We start from the raw sequence: 9,345 nt of genomic DNA, 5'->3' as shown, positions 1-9,345 counted from the left end.
TGAGCTATCAAATGTAGTTCATTTTCAAAATAGAAATTGTGAACAAACTCAAATAAGCTTTGTCTAAATAGATGAGGATTTCTCCCAAAAAAATAATGGTTTTTCCAGTATGATTTTGACGAAATTTTTAGAATTCTAGGTTATGGTAGTTTGGGAATTTTAGGTGCTTCAAGGGTTCATGAGGGTGTTGAATCCATTTCCACCATTAAAAAAACAATTCAAACACACCTAATATCATTTTTTTTTTTGGAAAAAATAAAATCACTGGATTTTGATGAGAAAATCACCATCCAAGTGAAATCGTCGTCTACTTAGACAAGTCCCCAATATAAGAGTGTTTAAGCAAAATATTCGAGGAACCAATCTAGGGTATCGTGACAATAAAACATAATTAAATTCTTGATTCTTCGTTCACGTCACCCATGATATGAGGATTGCAAAGCTTTGTCTTTCTCTTAGTAAAAGATTATCATAATATGTCAACTCTTTTTGCAAGGTGCATTTTAAGGAATTTATCATTGGGTTTACTCAATTTCTATGAGAGATATGTCATTCTATTGTGCCAAGGTTTAAAGATTAGGTGGGGGTTTAAAGATTAGGTGACCATTAGGATAGAGCTCTTTTGTATGATTCAGGGCATTATGGGTCTTGCTAAGTTACAAATTATTGGTATATTTTGCTTGTGGGTTGTTGGATATATTCTTGGTTTTATAGTGACAACAAATAGGTTTGATCATTGGCTTAGTCTATATTACTATATTGAGTTATCAATTCACTATGGTTAAAACAAAAAAAATAAAAGAAGTTTGGTGATGGCAAAATGTGATTTATTGTTACTTAAAATGTGTTTTTGAATATATATATATATATATATATATAAATGGATTTAAGGCCCTGAAAAACACCCAGAACATTTGGATTCTACAAATTACAAGGCTCAAACTTAAGATTCTAAAAAAATCCTACCAAATTTCAAAAAAAAAAAATTGAGAAAAAATATACCCAAAAAAAACAAAAAAGGTTGAATAGATAAACTATGCCCTTTTGAAATGAGAGTTGCTTTGTGATGTGTACTTATTAAGTTTTATGATGACTACTTATTTTTATATAAGGAAAAATTACACACATTTTATAATTTAATATTAAAAAATTAACTATTATTTTACTTGTTTGTCTTAATATAGGTTGAGTAAATATAATATTTTATTAGATAAATAAAACTTTGTAAAGAAACTTATTTTGAGGGAATTTTGCATATTTTCTTTAGTGGAAAGATTTGGCTTTGAACATGGATCTTGAATCCAAAGGGGTATATTCCTCCCCTTTGGACCTTGAAGTGCTCACTTTCTATGCTTTAGTTTTAGTTTTTGCACTAGTGAAAGCTACTAAACCACAAGCCTCTCGATTTGTAAGAAATTGGACAATGTATCTAAAGTTCTTCTTTCTGCCTCTTTTTTTTTTTTGTATGAAACTAAGCAAAACATGTCACATCGTATGTGACTACTTCTTAATTAAATTATAACTAATTACAATAATTACTACTTTAAATCCAGTGTGGATAATTAATTACAATGTTGAGATCATCTAGACATAGTTATATTATGAACATTATATTCTTTTACGAATAAAATGAAAATGACTAATTGAGGCATGAGCACTTATGAGTGAGGAAAATTGAGAAGGATGAAGGGAGTTCAATATGCCTCGAAAACTCTAGCCACTTTTGCTAAACTATTTGTATGCCCAATTTAATTTTGAGAAATATCCTCAACCTTTCCTCATTGACTTGGCAAACAGCCAGTGAATGTAGTGGGTGGAAAGACCACCTTCTGCAATTATGAGAGAATGGTCTATGTAACCTGAGGATGAGACTTGTGGGGTCAAATCACCCTCTAGAAGCTTCATCTTGCCTTGGAAATCATTCTTTGACTTTAAGGGGGAGTTGCATGGGAAGGAGGATGTAACTTAATGGTGAAGAAGGAAAAACACCCACATGAGTATGCAAGATGGCACATGAAGGGATTGCAGATAGTTTTTGGCATGCAAAGAGGAAAACAGAGGCAGACACGGGTGAATTAGTTGCTGATTTGAATCAATGAGGAAAATCCTTAATTTTGAGTTGGATTCTCCCTTGGCAAGCTCCCCAACACTTATGAAAACTCAAGAGAGTGATTATGTGTCTAGCTTGGTACTATGGAAACATTAAGGGAGGAGATATTTGAGGGAATGTGGAGTAGTGGAGGTGAAGATTGTTCTTATGTGAGGTAGAGTTAGTAAGAGAAACCAATAAGAATTCATGGGAGTCCTAAGAACTTGAGAGGAGTTTCCTTGTAAAAAATTATCCCTGAAAAGTTTAACCATTGGTCAAATTTTTTGAGAATCACTCAAGTTTTCCATGGTGGTATCGTTATCTGACAAGGGAGTAGTTAGACGTATAAAGAAAAAGTGCATCTATGACGATGGTTGGGTAGAGAAGGGCTTACCTTCAATCAAATGGTGGTTATTTCCATTTCATATAAGTGCTCATCCATGTTTATTTGTTTCATGCATTTTATTTTGCTTATTACATTTGCTTTTAATTGTGGTATGTAACTTGCTATGAAAAATAAATATAGAATGATGAATGTTGGCTTGAAAATGAAAAAAAAAAACCTTTTATATATGCCTTGAAAATTTATATTGCAAATGCATTTTTAGATTATAATTTGAAATAGGATTATAAAGGATCACATGAATGATGTTATTCCCTTATTGTAGACATGATGTCAGTAAGGGACAAGATGGACTTGCTAAGATAGTAAATTAAACAATGGTGAACTCTAGTTTTTATTGCCAAAATGATATAGTTTTAGTCACTCATGGATTAGATGCTAAGAGGATACATCTTTGTACTTTTTTAGTAATGATCCAGGTGGATGTTGGTGGCCACCCACCTATCCCATTTGGACCCCCACAACTGTCTCTTTCAGTCTTTTCAGTTTCCTAAATTGTAGCACAGTTTACTATTTTTAGCAGTTTTTTGGGTCCTAAACTTCTAAAGCCGTTTTGAGGCCCTAAACGACATTTTTTGGGAAATCTGGGGGCAACATGGGTCCATGGACGCATGTGGACCCATGTTGCACTTCCCAAAGTGGTAGTGCTCGGATAGATCTTTTTAACGAGCTATTGTACACGTTAAACGGAGATCGTATGCCAAAGTTAAGACCCCGAGAAATTGATGTACCAATTTACCCAAACGGGGCCCACAATTTGGCGTTTCATCTTCTAGGGATAGGTTTTGGGATATGAAGGGTTTTCCATCGTTTCTCAATAATAAATAGGCCTTCGAGCCTCATTGTAACACAATTCAGAGGCATGTAGCCGCCACATCTCTTCTCAAAGATAAGCTACCATCGTCCTAGTTGGTTTATTTCCATTACTGTTTGTAAGCATATTTCAGTATTTTAAATTAATGAAATGAAGTATTATTTCTGTTGCATATCTGTGTTTATGGTTCTCTCTGTAATTTGTTGCGTTCCTGTTAAATCCGGATCAGTGGTATCAGAGTGGTTTGCTTTTTCTCTGTTTTTCTTTGCATGTCCCCAACGAGGTCGGGATATAAGGAGTTAGGGCTTGAATGGTCAAACCTTTTTAAGACCAGCCTTGCAAATCCTAACGGCCTCCCATGGTGGATGAGAAGAAAGATGAGGGGGCAGGAGATCCTATCAAAATATTGCTCGAAAAAGCCCTCGAGCGACAAAGGAATGCGATGATGGATAGCTTTGCGCAGATCCTTCAGCGGCTACCCAGAAGCGACGCATCGGCTTCCAGTAGCTACTCTGGAAATGCCACACCGTTTAAGGTACAAGTGAATTTTGAAATCCCCATCTTCGAGGGTCAAATAGACGCGGATGCGGTAGATAAATGGTTAAATCTGCTTGAAGGGTATTTTTCTGTTCATAAATTTTCAAGTCAGGAAAAGATTGTTTTCGCTCTTCTCAAAGCAGCCCCCCACATCAAGGACTGGTGGGAAACCTACTGCGAGCAAAAGGATGAAAGCACAGGCTCTCTATTTTTAGCTCCACCCACTTGGGATTCATTCCGAGATGCCATCAAGGAGCAATACTACCCTGTCAAAAGCTATGAGGACAAATACATCAAATGGGCCACACTGCAGCAGGGACGAGACCAAGATGTGCCAGAGTTCACAAACATTTTTCATACCCTTCACACACAGTTGGGTATCAAAGATTCTGAGCTACATCTCGTACTCAAATACTGCGGCTGCCTACATAGATACATCCAGGAAGAAGTGGAGTTCTTGAACATCTCCTCACTTGGCACAACATACCGATACGCTGTCAAAATCGAGCAAAAGTTCAAACAGAAGAAGCAAGACGTTGGATCTGCAAATCCGAAGCCCAAAGGACAAAGCCAAGGCGAGGTGACCCAAGACAACCCCTCTAAGCCGCAAGAAAATAACAACACCACAAAGCCGAAGAAGGACACAGGAAAGTGGTGTGAGTTTCACAAGAGTCCCACTCATAACACAAGTGAGTGCCGGACCAAGCAGTCATTGGTGGCCGAGTTGAAGGCTTCCGAATCAGATGCATGTTCTGACCCTGAGCCAGAACCCGACAAGGGGAATGGCAAAGGGAAGCAAATCATTGATGTGGAACCCAGCGCCACTGTTGCTATCGCTAAGATCCAGAAGAATGAGCCTGAAGACCCAGAGGAGGGGGAGCGCCTTTTCCACTCACAAATGTGGGTGAAGGTTTCACCGTTGCAATTCATTGTTGACAGTGGGAGCCAGAAGAACCTCGTTTCAGCAAAGGTCGTGAAGCGGTTGGGCCTACAGACTACACCACACCCACTTCCATACAGTATCGGGTGGCTTCATGAAGGACGAGATCTCAAAGTCCGCCAACAGTGTCGCCTTCCCTACACCATCAAGCCCTTCACAGATGAGGTATTATGTGATGTTACACCTCTGGATGTTTGTGATGTACTATTAGGCCAACAATACGGCAACCTGCTAGGCTCAGAAACTGTGCAATCCTATCAGTTAACATTCCCAGTGAAAACTACGCAATCTGCCCCAGTAGGACTGCTCAACCCAGAAATTACACAATTATGGGTAGCAGTCCGTTGCTCCTCCCAGAAATTGCGCAATGCCTCTGGGCAGCCAGCCCAACTTCCTCTCAGAAACTGCGCAAATTTCTCCCTCAGACAAGTAGGTTGTTTCATGTGCCCCCAGGTTGCCCGATTCCACCTGGGATCGAGAAAACTTGACTTGCATGCATGGCTGCTTTTCCCGAAAGAGTAAAAAGCAACATGCAAAAAGCATCCCTAGGTTATAGGGAGTTATTTTTAGCAGTTGGAGGTTACATGCAAAGATCGTTTTAGAAAGTTTCCTCCAAGTGTCACTTTTTCCTAGATTTGTGGTGTGCGAAACATGAGCCTCAAACTTATTTATTCGACACTTCAGAGCTCATTCTTCACATCGATCTTAGAGCTCTGACATCCCACAGTACATCTAGGAGTCTTCAACACATCGAGCTTAGCTATTTACAGGTAAGTCTGCTTAACTTGTCTTTTGTAGCATTTCTATCGCTTTTTGTGTTTTGGCTTGTTTGAGTGTTGTCTGCTTAATTTCTGTGAACGCTTGTTGTCGTTTACATGCATATTAGCTTGTACTAGAACCGTTTCAGTTTTCGTTAGCATCTCACTACTGTCACATGCATGACAGTGTTTTGCACGAACGATCACCAATTTGACGACTCGCCTCACACACATGCATGTTGTTTTGTTTCTGAATCTTGCATTCACTATTTGCATGCATGATCATTCACCTCTTCCTACACTCAGTATTGCCATGGATTCACATCTTCGTTTGCTTTCAGTTTCCCATCAGTGGGTCTAGGCAACCTTGGCCTGGACTCTGCCTCACCAAGTCGGCATTGAGTAATTATGAGAGGGAAGGCTCTGCCTTCCTCCTAGAAAATGGGCATTTCTGGCCAGTGATTGTCCTCCAGTCTTGCCTTGTGCAATTCTAAGAGGCAGTGACTGCTAGCCTAGAAAATTGCGCAATGCAGTCCCTGGGCCTACATCACTTGCCAGCTGGAATTGCGCATTGCACAATCCCAACACTCAGCAGGCCAGCCTGGATTGTGCATTGCGCAATTCCAGCAGCCAACAAGCCTCCCATCATCTCAGACTACCTTTTGCGTAGTTTTGACAGCCAGTCTGCCGGCCTCCCAGTGAAAATTGTGCAATCCTTGTCAGTCAATCCCTGGGTATGTAGCATGTCATCCCCCAAGTTTTCTTTGTTTCTAGCTAATAGATTTCTTGTCATGCATGTCTCTAGATATAGCATGTGTTCGTCTGTCTCTCAACAGTTCAGGATCAATGGCCTCAAAGAGAGCAGGATCAAAGGACACTAATGGAAGCACAACTAGAGCAACAGTTGAGCAAGTGTCTACAAGTTTTTCGATCTACGAAGACACCAAGTTGATTGTAGACAAATACATCGAGCTGAAATGGCAAGAGGTCAATGATACATTCTCAGGCACTTTTGGGGAAGATCTCGAAGACCGCCAAGTCTATGTGAACATTCACAAGTCCGGTTTATACCGTATTGCATGTAGGTATCCCACATTCCCATGCGCGAACATGATACATTAGATCGTCTTGCACACTAATCCCGAGATGATGACATTAAGCAGTGTCAACGGGATAGAAATTGCTACCTTCAGGGCATAGGATTATTAACAGATGTATCATTTGTCGAAACCAGTGATCACCATGGACTGATCCAAAATGGATCAAAAAAAAAACCTCTAAGTCTTCAATACTTAAGAACTATCGCTAAGGATAAACCTTCAAGAATGGCGTAAAACACTATCGGACAAGAAAAACACGCAGAAATGGTGAAAACAGAGCCTATCGGAGGCTAAAACAACAATGCACAAGAGCCGTCGGATCTGGCTGATCAACGGTCCAGATCTAATCGGCATATCGCAATCGGAGGCAGCAGGCAAAGTAAATCGGAAGCGGTCTTATGGAAATCGCGATGGTGATCAAGTGCGATTAAATGAGGATCGTCGATCAAGAATGCAGATCAATGGTCCAGATCTACTTGCGCAATATCACATCGCAATATCACATCGCTCATATGCATATACAGAAGGACTTAGCCTGCGGTTGGAAGGATTGGCGATATGCAATTGCGATATATCGCATCGCAATATCGCATCACTCATATGCATATACAGAAGGACTTAGCCAGAGTTTGGAAGGATTGGCGATATGCGATTACGATATATCGCATTGCAATATCACATCGCAGTTATGTAAGGGGTGATGCCACAGGCCAACAACCATGCGATACGCTGATAGCCGATAAGGCCGATCGGAGCAATCGGCGATCGGAAGTCAAAAGCGATATGCAATAAGCAATATAGCCAGACCCGAAAGGGTTATGAATGCGATACAATAATATTTGAAGTCTGATATGGAGCAATTTTATGGGTTTTCCTGTGTATTTGGGGTTTTTTCATTATAAACCCAAATACAAAGGAACCCGCGACTTGCGATAGCTATACAAAGGCGGACCCGATGGAGTCTAGGGCGGAATTGATAATATTTGAAGTCCGAAAAACGATAGTTTGGTGGATTTTATAGTGTTTCTGTGTAAATAGAGAAACAATATTTTTTTGGGATTTCAACGTGTCGATGGTCCCTTTCGTTGTAAAATAAGTGGCCACCATATCTGAAGACCTTACACCATGATTGGTTAATTCTCAGAGGGGATTTGAGCGGACAGAGGCCGGGAGCCAAAGAGCCCGAAAGGGAAAACGAACAGACAAGCACCGATAGGCTTAAAAGCCACTCAGTGTCAGAGACAGAGACAGGCAGTGCAGAGACAGAGAGCGAGAGGGAGAGTCTGTGTACTCAGAAAGACTTGAGGGATTCAAGCAAAATCCTGTTGTTTGTTCCTGTTATGTTGAGACTCAATTTGAGCTCACATTTGTAAAAACTATGCTCTTGAAGACATAATAGAGAGGTCACCACTAAAAGCTGGACCAAGAGACGTAGCCCAAGAGTTTTGGGTGAACTCCTTGATTATTTGTTGTGTTATGTGTGTGTGCCTGTTATGTTTCTCTAACTGCTCATTGTCTATATTATTCGCAATCTTTTCGATCCGTTGCACTAAGTAATATAGGCAAATCTTGCACATGAGTCTGTAATACCTTAATATTAATCTAAGATCTCATTTTCAGATCAAGTGATATCAAAACTTTAGGTTTTGTTAAGGTTAGACAAGCTTGTGCTGGATTTTTGAATGCTAACTAGGTCAAAGCTCAAACTAGGAGAAGGAGAACTTATTGAGGCTAATCCAGAGATTGGAAGAGTCTATCATCAGAGGAGAATGGCCGAAGAAGCTCCATTGGAAACAAAATCTCAGTTTATGAACAGTTTTATGGCCATGTGAGCCATGGTGGAAGAGATGTATCGGGAATTTAAGAAGGGTCGAGGTGAAAGCACTTCAACACCCAAACAAGACAAAGGAGCAGAGGAACCTACTCTAGTTGACCCCTCCAGAGGGAAAAGGGAAAGGGGAAAATCCTTCTCCATCGTCTCCTCCACAACCGCCTTCATCATCCTCATCTCCTAGCCCTGATAAGAAAAAGAAGAAAACATCTTTGATTAAATTAGATGTAAAGTTTGATTTGCCAATTTATGATGGAGAACTAAATGCAGAAAAGCTAGATAACTCGATAAGACATATTGATGTATATTGCAGGGTGTAGAACATTGATTCAGAAAGGAGAAAGATTCAACTGGCTAGCCTTCGACTTGGAGGAACTGCACTAGTGTGGTGGGAAGGCAAGACGCAAGCTGATCTAAAGAGACATGGTAAAATTCTTTCTACCTGGAATGAATTTGTTTTTGCCATCAAAAAACAATTCTATCCTTTAGCTTATATGCAGCAAGCAATGATGAGTTTGCAAACTCCGTGCCAATTAAAGGGTCAAAGTGTACAAAGTTATACCCAGGAATTTAGAAAAAGAACTTTAACTCTAGGAATATCTCTAGACTCACCTGAAACTTTGTTGAAGTATATAGGTGGTCTACATAGCTATTTGAAGCACATCATTCTCATGTTTAATCCCACTAGCCTAGATGATGTATCAGTTCAGGCTACACATTTAGAAGGTAGAGGCAAGAATGTGAACCCAGAGGTTGGGGGATCAGCAAAACCCTTTGCAAGCAAGAACAAGGAAAAGAAGAAGTTGAAATGGAAGGAGAGGAAGACAAACGTTGTACAGAAGGACAAACCTTCATGCACTCATTGCAAGAAGG

Source organism: Pinus tabuliformis, chromosome Q (assembly GCF_031772625.1).
Source record: "Pinus tabuliformis cultivar Carrire ecotype Pingquan chromosome Q, CPIR1, whole genome shotgun sequence".
In the NCBI taxonomy this organism is placed as follows: Eukaryota; Viridiplantae; Streptophyta; class Pinopsida; order Pinales; family Pinaceae; genus Pinus; species Pinus tabuliformis.
This window is presented reverse-complemented; position numbering follows the sequence as displayed.